At 28.0% G+C, this 17,774-nt stretch overlaps 1 protein-coding gene across 1 annotated transcript in view; it reads right to left on the bottom strand.

The window, feature by feature from the left end:
- Nucleotides 1–16,998, bottom strand: part of LOC134836873 (uncharacterized) — a 58,699-nt gene extending 41,701 nt beyond the window's left edge. The window contains exons 1-2 of the mRNA XM_063852143.1: nucleotides 16,928–16,998; nucleotides 1,800–2,201 (exon numbers count right to left, since the gene is read on the bottom strand). The gene's annotated coding sequence lies outside the window, so the exon portion shown is untranslated. The remainder of the gene's footprint in view (nucleotides 1–1,799; nucleotides 2,202–16,927) is intronic.
- Nucleotides 16,999–17,774: the final 776 nt, after the last annotated feature.

The following is a 17,774-nucleotide window of genomic DNA, read 5'->3' as shown; positions in this document are numbered from 1 at the left end:
TCCCGAAGCTCCAGTTTGTACATGCTCATTGAACATGAACATGCCTGTGGGCTTCTTGCGTGGCGTGGCACGAAATTGGCATTAGGCAATTAATTCAAAACTAAAAAAAAATATTATTTTTCTATAAAACTTTGATGAATTTCGTGTCGATGCCTAAAATGACTCAGCATAAAAACGAAATTTTTCATACATATTTCATTAATTGCCATGCCCCAATATTTAAATTAAAAAAAAAATTGGAAAAAATTAAAAACTAAAACATAGAAAAGGCAACAAATTTTGTGGGATGTTCCTCCTAGCTTGATGTTAAATTTTAATTACCTGAAGAAAGAACGTTCATCAGAATTAAAACAAAAAAAAAATTTTTGAAGTTGAGAAAGTAGTTTAATTAGTGAATGTATCGAAAAAGTTTGTTACGACAACATTTTTACCTCATAAATTTTTTGAAAGTAAATTTAATGAGAGACGAGACAAAGTTTTTTTTGTGTGTTAAATTTTTGCAATATTTCATCTTTTTTGCTTCAACAATGAAAAAATTCTTTTGTTTGGTGAAATTTCCAAAAACTATTTTAATTTTATGACAACAACAACAACAAAAAATTAAACCGGTAGACCAAAAAAGGTAATAAAGCTACTGGAATTTTTGTTGTTTTATGGAATTGTAATGCAAATAATTTTTTGGATATATGTTTTACGTAATTACATGTGCTTGTATGTTCGCAGAGACAGCACGTGACACGCGTTTTAATGAAGGTAATTAATTATTTATGCGAAAGAAATGCTCGATTTTCGCATGATTTTTACACTGGGTGTGGTTTATGTCGCTCATGAGGTTAGAATTGTTAGAATTTGTGACGCTGATCTGACTGTTAAAAGGTTTTTCTGAGGAATTTTTTTACTGCATTATGATTAATTTGATGAATTATGACAAAAATAACAAAAAAATATATGAAAAAAATTAATTAATTAGGAAATAAAAATTAAATAAAAAAAATAATAAATACCTAATTTTTATTGATTATTTAATTTTTTTATTGAATAAAATTTTTGATATTTTTTTAAAAATATTAATTTAAAAAAATATTTATTTTAAAATATTAAAAATTCGTAAAGTATTTTAAATTTATTTTTTTTAATAATTATTTAATTGATTTTAAAAAACTAAACAATTAAAAAAATATTTTGAAATATTAAAAAAAAATTATAATAAAATTTGTTTTAAAATTAAATTAATAAATTTATTAAATAATTTTTTTTTAAATAGTTAAATATTAATTAATTGATAATAAAAATATTTATAAAAAATTTTATTATTAAAATTTTTTAAAAATATTTTTTAAATATTATTTAAAAAAACATATTTTAAATGTTAAATATTTTTAATTTTTTAATTTAAAAAAATTAAACAATTAAAAAAAATTTAAAATTATATGTATATTTAAATTTCTTTTAATTTTTTTTTTATAAAAAAAATTATTTTTTTTAAATAATTTTTTTAATAATAAATTTAAAATATTTTTTTATTAAATAAATTATTTTTTTTTTATTTTTAATTAAAATAATTATTTCTCTTTCAATATTTTTAAAAATTAAATTATTTTTTTTCATTTAATTTATTTGTGAAATTTTTAACCTAAAACTGTCACTTTTTTTTCGACAATTAACAACAACTCTCAATTAATTTCACTAAATTTTTTGTCACCTAATTTTTTAATGAATTTTATTTTTATTCACACAATCACTCGAAAAAACACACAAAAATCATCACGGAAGTAAAAACTATTTTTTTTCTCACTTACCTTATTTTTTATATGTCTTGATGTCTAAATATTTGACTTGAATCAGCCTACTTCGACAACAATGCAATTTTATTCAGCAGAACAAATTTGATTGTGTTGTTGTAACTTTCATTAATTACAAATTTTAATTTAATATTAATTAGCGACGACTGATGATGTTGCTACTGGCATCTCTCTATTGCAACACAAAAAAAAACACACCGAAATAACAATAAATTACGTGAAATGTTTGTTCAAAAGTTTCAAAAGTAAATAAAAATTCGGGTGCTCTCTTTTCCAAGTTTCTGTACGCGAACAATAGTCGAGCTAATCAAACAAATTTGATGCGACAATGATGATGGTGATGATAAGTGTTTAATAAACAGGATGTAATCGTCATTTTACCGCATGAATTGTTGCGTTCTGTAAATAAATTAAATTAAAAATAGAAATTTAGTTTTGTTTGAAAATTTTGTTTAAATATTTACGTTTTAATCGAGAATGGAGGAGGCATGAAAAGGTATAAATTATTAATCAGTACATCAAAAAGGCGAGTTTGGTGCAACAATGTTCATAAATTCTGTTAAGGGATTGTGTTTACTTTGAAGTTGTACAACTTTAACGAGTTAACTAGCAACTTTCGTGCATAATACCTCAGCAATTATCATCATTATTATGAGAAGTTTCGTGTTGAAAAGGGATTAAATTGCATTATTAGTAGTTTTAGTGCCCTGTGGATTTAAAAGAAGATGATTTTTAAACAACAAGGTGTTAAATTAACATCTAAGGTAGTAAATTTTAACTTTGAAGGTATCACTTAAGTCCTCAAAAGTATAAACAAAAGTTTTTAGAGGATTATTAAAACTAAAGTAGTAAAAATTTAAATTATAAAGTGTTATTTTAACAACTTAAGGGCAAAAATAGTGTTAATTTAGCACCTCAATTGATAAATAAAAAAACTAAAGGCTCAAAAAAGAAGTTTTAAAAGTTAACTTGAGTCTCATAGATATTTTATTTGCCTTTTTGGGACTAAAATTAACACTTGTGGGGTTATTTTAACACCTGAAGAAGTTTAATTCAATTCGGAAATAAAATCTTTAATCCTAAAGACTCAAGTTTTTAACCCTTAGAGTCCAAGACGATCACTTGAGAGGTCAAAATAATCCTTAAAGGATACAAAGTTTCAAGCAGATCTTAAAAGCTTACATGGAGCTAAGTTAACTTAAATAGAGATAAATTTTAACATTTGAGGGTCATTATGAGGGTCAAAGAAGCTTCAGGAAGACCTCAATAGAACTTAGTTTAACTCATGAGTTCTAAAATTTCCATTAAAAGGTGAAACTTTAACCTTTTGACCCTCATTATGACCCTCAAATGTTAAACTTTATCTCTACTTAAGTTAACTCAGCTCCAAGTAAGCTTATTATAACTCCTAAAGGACTAAACTTAACTTCATCCCTAACCACAGGATGTCGAAGTACACGCACTTCATTCATTACCATTACAATGTTGTCTGATTCTGATAACTTGTTACTTTTAACAAATAAATAAATGAAGTTTATCAATAATAATAGTAAAACGAAGCAAAGAAGGAAATCTATGGCAACATTGTAACCAAAGCCACACATTTGAACCTACTAAATAACCGTATAATAATAAAATTTAATAATAAACCCTTCGTTCATCCGTGATAGGTACAAAGAGAAGAGGAGACAACAATGTTGTACGTATATGGCTTGCCCTAACATCACATTTCCAGGTATTTACTTTATTTTATTTATAGATGATGCTCCGACACTCACACATGACGATGATGAAATAATGAAATTATTTATCGAGAAATCATGACAATGCATCAGCAACGCAATAGCTATCATGTAACATATTACAATTGCCGATGGACTTTATTCGAAATGGGAAATTCGTATCTCGGAACTTTGAAATATTAACGAGACATAAGCGAGAATCAATTTTTGGATTTGTTCAAACTTAGATGGATTACAAAGGAATTATTTAATCCTCGCGAAGCCTAAAATGATCTTATTGGAAAATTTTAGTTTTTTCCTATAAATTCATTTGAGGCTTCGCGAGGATTAAATAATTCCTTTGTGATCTATCAACTTTTATCAACAAAAAAATCCAAAAATTGATTCTCGCATATGCCTCGTTACTATTTCAAACCTTCGAGACAACAATTTCTCACAACGAAGCCACATATGATCCGTGTCAAGTACCATCAAAGTACTTCGTGCAACTCGTCCATTGTCAACATTACAAAGGGAGAGTAAAAGCCCTTTAACGTTTTGCTTAATGATTGGTTTCACGTTATTGACAGTTGCTGAATATTGCATAACCTCAACTCGACATGTCTTCTCCTTCTTTCATTTCTCGATTCAGCTGGGTTTCCAAATGAAATGTAATTAAAATGGGCTGGACCTCATCTCTCAAAATTTTCAAGAAATGATAAATGATGAGTAATTTACCTTCCATTCGTTTTATTACAACGAAGGCCAAGTTCATTAATTTTAGTCAATTTTATCTTCACTTACTTGGAGACAGTGAAGAAGTGACTATTTCTCTATAACTCATCTACTTGAAATACTTTATATAGGTAGTAAGGCAGTACCTGAAGAGATAAGATAAGACGAGTTTTGAGACAAATTTGTCATTGTACGCGTCAATATTTGTCTTTGGAAGTACGTTTCATTATCAAGATCACAAGTACACAAGTCTGGTGAATGGAGATAACCATAAACTTCTAAGAATCGGCGATTAAAAGAAGATTAATGAAACATTGACTTTTATCAAGTTTGATTGTAACTTTGGCAATCAAAAATGTAACTTTTGTTCATACAAAACTTTGCGCTTTAACGACTCAATCAATAATCAAGTGTAAATAATTCATTAAAAACACATGTAGATTCCAATCGTTGCATTATTATTAAATAATAATAAAAACGATAATCAAGACCTAATCCTCTGTTGGTTACACACCTGAGAAAATATTTACGTACGGAAAAAAATGTCACTTGTTCACTTACGTGCTTATTACCGCTGAATTTATTAATCAATATCGTGTTGGCGCGACGTAAAATGTCACGCTGCCGTCGAAACCAGTCTTTCACATTATTAAATATGTACTTGCTTACTTCCGGAACTTGTCTTGCCTTGTGAGTTAAAGGCATCCTCATAATTTCATTAATGCAAGATATTTCGAGAGAAATTGATATTCATTGTTTGGTATGCCGCAAAATCTCGCTATCATATCTTCAAGTTTAATTTAATATATAATTTAATTGGTAACGAAGATAAATGCACACACGATACTTAAAGTAATACAACATATAGCAAGAAACCAGATTTTCACCAATTATGCGCTTTTCGAGCTAAATCTTATTTAAATTGGCAGGCGAATGGAACTGATTATTATTATTATTAGAAAAAAAAGATAATTTCTGATAGTTACTGAGGAAAGCGGGTATTTGGTTGGTTTTTGCTTCGCGTTATTATAGGAACATAACTAACACGAGATATTATTGAAGAGATGTGAAAAGAGAGATTAGTTTTCATAAAACATCGATTAGTTGTTTGAAATGCCGTGGAATGGGGTGACTTTCATCGAGAGGCTCTAATGAGGTAAGTTTTATTATTTCTTTTAACATTTCTTTAATTTTTTCCCCGTTATTTTCTTCTAAAATTTCTCTTATAACTTTTTTATTTAGATTTATATTTCAGATTTAGATCATTTTGGAGAAAAGGTAAGACTTTAAATTTAACTAAAATAACTTCTTCTTCTTTGTAATTTTATTTCTTTTTAGCAAAGTAAGAGAACATTTGTAAGGAAACAAAAATTGTCCCTTGATGAAATAGACAAATTGTAAATATTTGGCGAAAGACCTTTGTAACATATGACAAAAAAGATAAGCTTTTTATGAATATGTAGATTTCTTTCTAGAATGCAAAAAAGTAAAAACATTCCTTATCAAAACATAAAAAGAAGTTAATCTGCCAATTGATGTAAACCTTCCAAAAGTTCAAGTTCATAAAAAGTAAATTAATAATTTTTGCTTATGATCCATATAAAAAATTTTGGTGAGACGAAGTTGAGAAGATTAAATTTTTAACTTGACACGACATGTCGTCGATCAAAAGAGACAAGTCACTTGAATGCGGTATTTGAAACCAACAGGACAAAAAAAACAGAAAACGTGGAAAATCACGTGTTTACTTGACTTGACAATCAATATGCTATTTAGTCACCTGATGATGATTAGAAAAAACTATCGAAACTAGTCGTGTAAAATAAATTAAAGAGATAAAATAAATCGAAAAGGTGAACCTTAAATTTTATGAAATTAATTGTAAAATAAATATCTCGAGCTCCAAAAAAAGAAAATATGAGTTAAGTCAAATCAATTCAATTTTTAATGCAAATCAAGACAAGCTGATTGATGTTTAAGCATCCTTAATTTAATTTTTAAAAAAATGTAGGAAAGTTGCAAAAGTTACCCCCATTGAACGTCATTCATCATAATGCGTAATCGTAACAATTTCCATTTATTTGATTGCAAATAAAAACATACAGATTTAAACTAAAACACGCAAAATTATCTACGGTCAGCCAATTTTGTTGCTCATTCTTCTGTCAAGTTGTTTCTCTATCTGTACTTTAAAAATATTTTTTGTTTTGCTTGTTTTAGGAGAAATTATCTCGTTTTGCTGCCTGTCTTATTGTTTGTTCGCAAAACATATCCAACTACTACTGTTTTTACTCATTCAGGATGAAAATTACTTCACTTTTTGTCTATGTCTACCGCACTATTAGCAAAAACAGAGCTACAGCGCTACACATGAAACCATAAATAACAACATCGCAGAAAAGTGAATGTAATCTCTTTGAAAAAATCTATTGTTTTCTAGTTGCTCTTGCAATTGTACCAAAAACCTCTCCTCTTCTCTGCTCTGTGCATAGAAACAAGATATTTATACAGGAAACGTTTGTTTATAAATTGGTGCCAATTAATTGGACACGAAGCTATGTTGACAGAAGAGACAGTAACAATCACTTTTTCTACCTCGTGTCGTTGTCGATGTTGTCTACCCAGAGAAATATTTTTTCCTACAGCATAAACTACAACAGTTTACCATCTCAAAATGATGATAGTCATAAATAAACATTTTTTTTTGTCTTCGAACAAAAAGTGCAAAAATTACATTGATTACAATGTAATGCCTCGAAGCGATTCATCTCATTTTTTTTCCCTGTATAAGGCGATGTAGTGCAGTGACGAAGATTACCTGTAATACTTCTGCATCAGCACGTCGTTGTCTTTATCGCCGCACATCTCTTCTCTATGTTAGGTAATAAATATAAAGTATTGGCTTGTGCGTCTACCAATTTGCCTTGCAGCAACAAATATTTTGTTTTGCATTTAATAATACGCTAGAAATATTCAATTAAGGTAAAAATTGTTGATTTTTTCCTTTCTTCGTAGTTCACAAATACATCACGTAGCAATGCAAAGCAGAACTGAGCGTTATCTGATGCGTTGATTACACTTAATTGAATCACCTCGACGTGCATACAAAATTTTTTAATTACTCGCACAATAAATTCCAACCGTGTAAAATAACAGAAAAATGTAAAGAATCTTTTTTTTTATTCCCTGATGGACATCAAAGGCCTTTGACCTTTTTTTTCCTTCATTCGTTTACAAATTGTAGACTTCTCTTTTGTTTGTTGTTTATTCGCATTCCTGTGCAAATTATTTATTATTATGGTTCTATTGTGATTGCGGTAATAAAATACAATTATTTTTATCGTCAAATGCGAGAATAGCAGAGAAGAATAGAAGAACTTTTGCCCCATAACAGAATAAATTTTTTATGACTTTCCTAAAAAAAAGTTACACAAGTTGCTACTCAATTTTATTACTTGCGACGATTATTAAAAAATTTATTAAATTATTGCTGGTGCTACTTAAATTCAAATGTAATGATTTATTTATACTTTTTATGACACTTTTGGTTTCGACACAAAAAATTTTTTGAGCTGTTGAAATTTTTCCATTGGGACTTGTTGTTAATATGATAAACGATCAATAAATGCATGTTTAATTAATTAATTTTGCGTTAAATGGAATTTTATTGACAATACAAAAATTTTTTGCATAATGATAATTTAATTATTTTTATATGTGCGAAAAATTGCGGAAGATTCCATTCCTTCAACCGCAAGGCAGATAACGGTACAAAAAAAAATTACATAAGCCAAAATGAATGACCAGAATGTGTAAAATTTATCTTGATCGTGACACATGCCAGAAACAAGCGAGACATTTCTTGTGTAGTTTATGCTAAACAACGAAAAAAAAAAATAAAGCATTAAAATGTAGAACATTAATCAAGTTCACATATTCCATGCCGCAAAAACATACAAAAACAACAACAAGAAAAATGCATACAAATCAAATGAAATGTACTAAGGCACTCACTCATATGCAAAAAAAAAACTTGTTCATCAACTAACGTGATACGTGTGTCCACGATTCCAGCCTAAATGATACAACGCAGATATGTACAAGTAAGTATGAGTGAAAAACAGTTATTTTTGCATGTTTTTTGTTGGTTTTATTTTTTGCAGCCACTCGCCTGCTGCTGATGATGAATGAAGACTACTTAACTTGGCATTGGCAAGGAAATAATTATTTCTTGTAAAAATTTTATCTTCCAAAGTGCAGATACTTTTTTTTGAATTTGAAAAGCAATTTACTTGAATACAAAAATAAAAACTTGCAATGACATCTCCTTTCTCGTCAAACAAAAAAATCCGCATTTGTGGTCAGAAAATAAATTTATTTTTACCGCAATAACTGAAAAAACTTTTCGTTCGTCTCTCCGCCCAACTTGTGCATAAAGAATTGTGTCATAAAAACATTTTTTATTACCAAAAACAACAACAACAACGACAACAAAAATAATATGATAAAAAAATAAAATCAAACAGAAATATGTTTCCTAGCAGAAATGAAAAATAAATAAAAATAACTGCTAAACAAACATTGCACACTATAAAATTAAATTTTGCAACTTATGCCAAATAACTCAAATTGTGGTAGGTTTGCGGTGACTGGTAATAGCAATGCTACTGTCTGTGCTTGTCATCTTTTTTGTACGAGGTGCAGTTTTTTTTTTTGAAAATTTTTGCAGAAGGGAGCAGGTAAGAAATGTCCATCCGTACTTAATAAAATTCTTAACAAAGGTTTATTTTTAGTTTGAGTATCATGGTAGAAATTGATGAAAATTGTTTCAGCCTTATAAGATGCTTCATGTAATATTATTTAGGAATTCTATATGAAAAGTCAATTGAGTGTTTTAGTATATAACAAAAGCAGACAACAATTCATTAAATCTTGAATCAATTAATTAATATGAACATTACTTTCAATATTTAAACTACAATTTTCGTTTTGTGATGAGGATCGATACTGCCCTGACTACTTTCAGAAAATATCAGCAGATGATCGAAGGAGAATGTCAAATTAGTTTGTATATCTAACTTTTACATTATTGTTGGAATATTAAGATTCAAGCCATTCAAAATGTGACTACCAGAAGCATATTTCAAACTAAAATAGAGGAGTAACAAAATGTTTGAAAGAAGCTTCTCACTTAGTATTATTTTCTTTTCTCTATTGATGCAATTTTTCCGAATCCTGCAAGACCGATGTCACTTTGTATAACATCGAACTTTTAATAGTTTTGCTTAGCGCAATAATGTAAACATATTTTCGTAAATATTCGATGATGTTTTCCGTTTAGATGATTCTACATTTCGTTTGTAAATTTCTTAAAAAGGTTGTTAAACAAAGCATCGACTTGAAATTGTAGATCGGAGTTGGGTCTAGTTTTGCTCTTTTTTCCTCTGAACTGTATAGAGCTGAATAAGATTTTCTTCTATGTTCCTCTGTTTCGGAATCTGTTTCTGTCGGAGAAGTAACAAGTCATCAATCAGCATAAAAATTCAAATAAAGAATCTTCATCCTAAATAAAAAGAATAAAAATTAAAAATTAAGCTCTTAACTAATATATTACAAAATGCGCTCTAATGATCGTACGACAAATGACACACATCGAGTTTCAATGCACTTTCGTTGCTCCATCCCTGCACAACACAGCTGATGATAAACTAATTTATAATAACAACAAAAGTTTTATTCAACATCGAAACAGCAAGAAAAAATATATATTCGGAAATCGCCTGGTGCCCGAATTTTAATTTACTACTCTAATAACAAGCTGTCATTTCCCATGTGTTTGTTGTTTTTTTTTTGTTCATTATTATTTATATTTTTTTGATCAATTTTTCTACTCTACTTCACTTTATTATTATTTGCGAGCGACTCCAACACCAACAGCTACATGTATAACTTTTTTTGTAATTTAAAATAAGTCGTAAACATTACGTTTACAAAATGTACACAAATTTTTTGGCCATGATTGAATAAGATAGCAATTTTAACGTTTTAAACAATGACTGATTTCGGTAGCTGCCCAGAAATGAGGTAATGAGGCGAAATTGGAATTTTATTTTTTTCAATATATTGTAATGGAAAAAAGTTTATTAATTGTATAATAATATGAAAGTAAATAATAATGCAAATAGATAGTTGTTATTGTTAGCATTACATCAAAGGCGTACTCGGCGGTTATTTCATTTAAAAGCAAATAGAAATTATTCAAATAAATTATGCAAAAAAAAAGTAAAAAATTACTTCGTGCTGTTAAACTATCTGGGAGAAGAGAAGAGAGTTATTATTAATGTAAGAAATAAATATTCACAGAAGATTGATGATAATCGCAATATTAATACATTTTCTTTGTCTCTATTTAGATTTTATGCAGAGACAAGGCCGTTTCGAGTAATTAGGACAATTATTTGTAATCAATCCATCTTAATAACTTTCATCAGCGTCATTCGTTTTGCGATAAAATGAACTCATGTCATGTTCAATTCAATTACGATACGAGTTCATTGAAACATGTTTATCCACATCACTCATCACTCAACAATTTTATGTCTCCATTATCTGGTATTTCTATTAACATTTTTATATTTGGCGTGGTTGTCACATTGTTCGAAGGGAGAAAAGTACGAGGCGAAGACGATAACAATCGATGCCCTACATTTTCTCGATCTTGACAACCCCTTTCTTAGCTTTTGTCACATATTGCTGCAAACAAGCGCAGCACATGTTTCAGCATTGCTCCGTTCTCTTTGTGTTCTTTTTCAAAAAAAAAAGAGAAAAATATTCCATATCTTGCCTCTTGCACAATCTCCTCGTGCCTTGTTGTCGAGTTGTGCAAACATAATTGATATCCTTGGGATATTTTTTTTTGCAGTAATCAATCTTACACAGATTTTATCATGTCTTTTAAATATTTTTTCGTTTTCCGTGAATGTCTTGAACTGTTGCAGATATTTGACTGTTTGTCATGAAATTGAATTGTAAGTTGGTTGGTTGGTTGGCTCAGTTCTGGCTTGTCAATGGATATAGGCGTGCGTGACGGAATTGCAATGATATCGAATAATAAAGTGAACTGGATGAGGGTGAAAGGATATTTCCTGCAAATAATAGGTAGGTCGTTAAAAGTATCACATTTTGACTTAAAGGCTTTTTCGTAAACCAGTTTTAATCATATACAATCATCTATGGGTAAGTTAAATTTTAAACTGATATTTTTTTTGTATTTCAGATATTCCATATCAGAGCTGCAAAACTTATTAAGTCAAAAGTCAGAACAATTTGACTTATGACTTAAGCTTGAATAAAAATCACTTAAGTTTGACTTAAGTCAAATGAGTTAACTTCAGGCTTGTATAATCTCAAAAAATCAAAATCAAAAAAAGGATTTGATCTTTTTTGAGGCGACAGATCAGATCATGATTTGATTTGCAAATCTAATCAAAAAATTTTCAACCCTTAAGTTTTTTGATTTGATATGATCTTAAAATTGATTTAAATCAAAATTAGATCAGATCAAATCCAAAATTTTTAAGAAATTTTTTGGCTTCAATTTTTTGTGGATTTTTTTTTTTGATTCGATCTGATCTAATTTTGATCTAAATCAATTTTTAGATCAGATCAAATCAAAATTAGTTGAGGGTTGAAAATTTTTGATTAGATTTGCAAATCAAATCTTTTGTGATTTGATCTGATGCATGCAAAATAGATCAGATCGTGATTTGATTCTTAGATCATTGATCTAAATTATACAAGCCTGGTTAACTTAAACTGCCAAAAAAAAAATTTTTTTTTTTTTAATTTAAAAAAATTAATTAAAATTTGATTAAAATTTCAACTTTTTCATAAACTTAAGCTTAAGTTAAAACTTAAAATATTCTTTTGATTAAAACTTAATTTTAGTGAAGCTTAACTTAAGCTTAAGTTTAGTTTAAGTCAAAAGTTTTTGCAGTCCTTCCAATTAATTCAAACCAAGCTAAAAAATTTATCATCTTCGTCTTACGTAACAAAATTTTATCCGGAAAAGAATTTAAAATTCCAGACAAGTACTTATTGAAAGATTGATTGTACTCTGTATATAAAAAGACAGATGAGCAAGATATACAACAAATAAATCTCTCTTCAACTATGTCACTAACAACAAATTTCGGTTGCTATGATGACCAACAAAATACTGGGAATTGCTTTGAACTTCCAATAAATTAGCAAACAACAAATTATTAAGTAAGTAAAACAAACAAATTGAAAAACAAAACCACTCGGTAGAGTTTTCTGTGTCACTCGAAGCATAACAATTACTTTTAATTTGGTTTTTTTAATCATTCATGCCATTCATTAAGCTTGAGTCTCTCTGTCTTATCTAAACTTTGAGTTTTAATAAAAAGCATGACAATTGTATAACGTGGCTTTGTGTTATAATAAGCAAAAAAAAATTACAAGATAAAATAAAATTATTATCAAGGCGCTCGTTTGCTTTGGAAAAGATTAATCAAACAATATTGTTCAGTGTAATTTACGTCTATTATCGCAAACACAATCAATACATTTATAATGAGCTGAGTTAGTGTTTGCGAATGGACTAGAAAAACCATCGAGCTGAGTAATAATAATTACACATTTTTATTGTCTTTCGCTCACGTCTATATACCAACACAAAGAAATGAAAGGTCGATAAAAATTGCATTCCGTTGCATTTTAAATCAATAAAATTAATGAGATTCTGTAACTGACACACAAGAAGCAATCTAGGATAGGATCGTCATTATTATTACCAATTCCGTGCGCAAACCAGAATGAAATGTGGAATGCTATAGAATGCTTGCATTTTGTTAATAAATTGATAAATAAATAAACTTGCGAGACATGCAACGTAATTGACTTTCGTACTCATTGCTGAAATAACATTCGGTCGGTAATGGAATAATAATGCAGATAGAGGAAAAAAATGAACAAGAAAAGGAAATAAAATTCCTGGAAGGTGTTGTGATACTGTTTTTACGAGAACGAGTGGTGTAGAAAATCGACAAATTGCTTCGACATCCCTTTTAACTGCTCTTGTTACAATTTTTTTTCAAAATACTTATTGATTGCATTTTCTTTCTGTGTGTTTCTGAATGTAATTTAATCCAGTCACTTGTCGTCTCTTCAGAGTTAGTAAATTAATTGCATCGTTTTATCCAATTATGGAGAGGTTCGTGTAATGTCCAGAATAGAATTCGAGACAAAAAGTAGAAAAATAATTGGTTTTTGTTTGGTTTTGTGTTGCAGAAGTCAAGAGAAGTTAAAACAATACGATCGAAGAAAAGGATTTAGAGTTCATCAAATACTTGATTGGTTTCTGGTTCGAGTTTCAATGAAGGTAAGTTTTTTAGATTTTTTTAATAAAAATAATTTTTTTTTCAGCAAAATTATTTCAATTAATTCAAACCAAGCATATAAACTTAAAAAACACAACTTAAAAAAAATATAAAAAAAAATTTAAAAATATGTTTTTTATGATCTAAAAAGTTAAAAATAAACAAAAAATCATCAAAATTTTGAGTCCAACAATTTTATTTCAGAAACTTATCATTTATTTTAAAAATTTTGGTTTCTCATGCTTTTTTTCTTTTGTTAAATTTTGAAAAATTTTTGTTTATTTTTAATTTTTTAGGGCTTTAAAATATTTTTTTTTAGTTTTATACTTTTCAGTAATGAAAGATCTAAAATTTCTTTAAGTTTGTGTAAAGATTCTCGAACATTTTTTGAAGAATACAAATTTTAAAATTTTTTCCCAATGCATATTCTTAAGTATTGCCCTAATGCATATTCCAAATTTTTGCTGAAAAGTAACAACGCCATCTTGAGGTAAAAAGGGAACTAAAATCTTGACAACTATTGGAATGTTTAATAATTTTGATAATATGAAATTGCCTCTCAAGAAAATTAATCATTAAAGCTCTTAAAATCCATTTGAAAAGCATTCAAAGACTTCATAAATCTTTAATGAACATATGCCCAAATTAAGATGTCATCCAAATCTATCAATTTTGGTTCACCAAACATGCAAATATCAATTAATTATTGTCTTTTTGAATCAAAGATTGCCTTAAATCACTTACGATGTCAGCCAAGTAGATTAACATCTTCAAGCACGTTGATTTATTGCCAGCATAACGCCATGTCTCTGTAAACAAGTAGGCATCAATGTCATAAAACGTGCTACTTCCAAGCCCTAATTCGAAAATAATTATCCTCTTTCTTCTTTTTTTTTTCGTCCAAAATTGCATTCGCTCTACCGGAGAATACGATTCTAATGAGCCCAATGACATATGATATGCGTGAAGATTATCTTAATAATGATTATTATTACGTGTGAGAAATTTACAACAAATACGTAAAAAAAATACAATACAAAAATAATAACGCCGTTACAATAAATGACAGAGTGCGCTAGCATTTTATTTTGAGTAGACACGCATCAAAACGCGTACAGAAATCTCACTCTACCACTTTTACACCGATTGCAATGAGCAGTGTGGCGTCGTCGTTCGTCGCTTACTGTACGATCTTGAACTTGTAGAGTTGAATACTCACATACGATGCATATGAGACTTGCAAAAAAAAAGTTTATAGCAACGTCGTATACATTTAGAAGAAGTTCAAGTTCCTCCATGTTACTTTTTTTCGTACTTCGGACAACGGACGTATAAAATTTAATGAAATGCAATACGAAACGATGCAGTTTTGTAATTTATTTCCTACTTAACTTGTATTTAATTCAAGTACATGTACTCTTGACGTCGCTGCTTCGTTAGAGTTTGAGTATTAATTTTCTCTAAAGAGGAAGAAAGGTGAAGAAGTCCCCTTTTCTTTTTTTATTTTTGCATAAATAACGGTTTATGCAAAAAAAAAACTTGAAAGAAGGTTTCATTAAAAAAACTGCTTATTGCAGTAAAATTAATAATGCAATATTTCATGTAAAAGCTGCTTAACTGAGAAGCTCTTGACAGTTTTGAGAGATTCTAAAGACTCCAAAAGGGAAGAAGAAATTATTCTGAGAATCAATTTAATCCAAAATGCACGACAAGAAGTTTCTTTGTGAGTCAGTACATAAAGCAATATAATCTGATTATTATTGCACTGCGTATATCCATGGCATATGGCTTTAATATAATAATCTTTCAAGAATATGTTTAGAGACTTATTCATATTTATTATAGCCTTGATTAAGTTCATATCTCTTCATATGGATGCATGAAAACTTCTTCTATATTCACAAGTCACGTATCTATCGTTCGTTTGAAGAGAAGACGACAACAACTTAAAATGATGCATATCCTCTCTTTCTTTGTATTCCGTTAGAGTGCATATATACAGAGAACGTTAGTTGCATATTGTTAAGCTATTATGAAGATATTGCTATTAATATTAAGAAATCCAATAATAAATATAAAAGGGTCTCTTATGTCGGTCGTTAACGTTTTATCTGCAGTTTTGTGTGACAAATAACGGAAATTACACAATATTGCCTCGATTGTTCAAGTGCACTTTTGATTTTTGCTTTGCTGAGCTCCGTCGTTTTTTGCGTGGAAGAACATCAATGAGGAAGATGGGATTATAAGTCGGTAAGTGCTTTGTCAATATTTCTTGCTGTGTTCATATTTAGCTTCTTTTGAAATTTTCTACGGTATACTTCAATATCTATTCAATTGCATTTTTTAAGATTTTATGAAAATTTTTATAAACTATTGATAATTTTATGTATTTTAATCTTAATTCTTAAACATAAATAAAAATTTAATTTTTTTAAAAAGAAAAAAATTTTGTGAAAATATAAAATTTAAAAAAAATAAATAAAATTTATCAGTTTAAATATTTTTCTTTAATTTTTTTTTTAAATAATTTTTTTATTCTTTAAAATTTTATTTAAAAAAAATTAAAATTAAAAATTATTTTTAAAAAAATTTAAAAAATTTTTAATTAAAAATTAATTTTTAATTTTTTTTTAAATAGGTATAAAATTTTTGCCGAATTGATTATGAGATAAATTTAAGAAAAAATAAAAAATTAAAAAAAAAATTTTTTTAAATATAAAATTTAAAAAAAAAAATCAGTTTAAATATTTTTTTTAAAGTAAAAAAAAAATAAATTAAAAATAAATTTTAAACTTACTTTTAGAATTAATTTAAATTAAATAATAAAAAATTCTTTAAAAAATTATTTTAAAAAAAATAATTTTATTAAAAATTAATTAATAATAAATTATTTTAAATTAAAATAAATGATATAAATTATTTTTTTTCATAATATATAAAATTGAAATTTTTCTCACAAAATTTCACTTTAAAAACCCAAACAAAACCTCATCCAAGCAATTATTCCTAAATCTACGGGAAATAATTCAAAAGCCACACCAAAACTTCCCCAAAATCCTGCCACGAATGACATGAACAGATAAACTTCCTCCTTTTCTACAACTTAATGAACTAACTAACTAACTTTCTAAGACAAAAACAAATAAACTTTTAAGTTCATTATAAAATTATTATTAAATTTACGGAAAAGTCATTAAAGTAAGTCGTCCTTAGTTAAATTAGTTGTCTAAACTAATGAACTATGGCCTAAATTTCACACGAAACTTACCTCATTCAATTTGCTATCCGATCATCGACCTTTCTTGAAGAACGATTACTCATCAAATAATTGCGTTTCCTGAAAAGAGATCAAAAAAAATATTTTTCGTTAATATTTCGATATTGAGAAAAAAAAATAATTACACAAAAAAAAATATTTGATTGATTTGTGGCTTATACATATTGGAGAGGAATTGAATCATCAAGTAATTTTTTTTTCGATTCAACAATGAACTTAAATTCAATGATAATTGTTGTTTCAGTTAAATATTTAATCATAAATAATAATTTTTACAAGGATATTACAATACAAAGCACGCACAGAAAAAAAAAAAGACTCGCAAAAAACGTAAATCACGATTTTTTTTATCTATAATGTTAGCTCATTATTGATATGATGTCGAAGGTATTTTTAACCTGCGATGATGTAATTTATACAAAGTATGAAGAAGACGAGATTCCAACAAAATTATTAATACTTAATAAAAATCTCATCATTATTTTTATCAATATCGTGGATAGATTCGTAATGGGCTCGCAAAGCAGCAAAAAAAAGATGTTTTGTTAAAAAAAAATACGAAACGGAAGAAAAAGAAGAAATACTCAACTTGTAAGAACATCAAGAATCGTGAAGAAGAACGAAGTAAGTATAAGATCATCAGTCATTTGTTTCGTTAATAATATTCTAAGGTTTTTTTTCGTGGTTGATGGTATTTATTTGAAGTAATTTATTGTTTTGTATATCTTATTATTACGTTTCTGCTCACATTTTTTTATCATTTGTTTCTATTCTCTATTGATAGGTATCATCTTACGCATACCTTACCTTACAGTCGTGTCAAAGGTGGAATTATTCA

This window comes from Culicoides brevitarsis, chromosome 1 (assembly GCF_036172545.1).
Source record: "Culicoides brevitarsis isolate CSIRO-B50_1 chromosome 1, AGI_CSIRO_Cbre_v1, whole genome shotgun sequence".
NCBI lineage: Eukaryota > Metazoa > Arthropoda > Insecta > Diptera > Ceratopogonidae > Culicoides > Culicoides brevitarsis.
The sequence above is the reverse complement of the archived record's forward strand: the minus strand, read 5'-3'. Positions and strand labels throughout refer to the sequence as shown.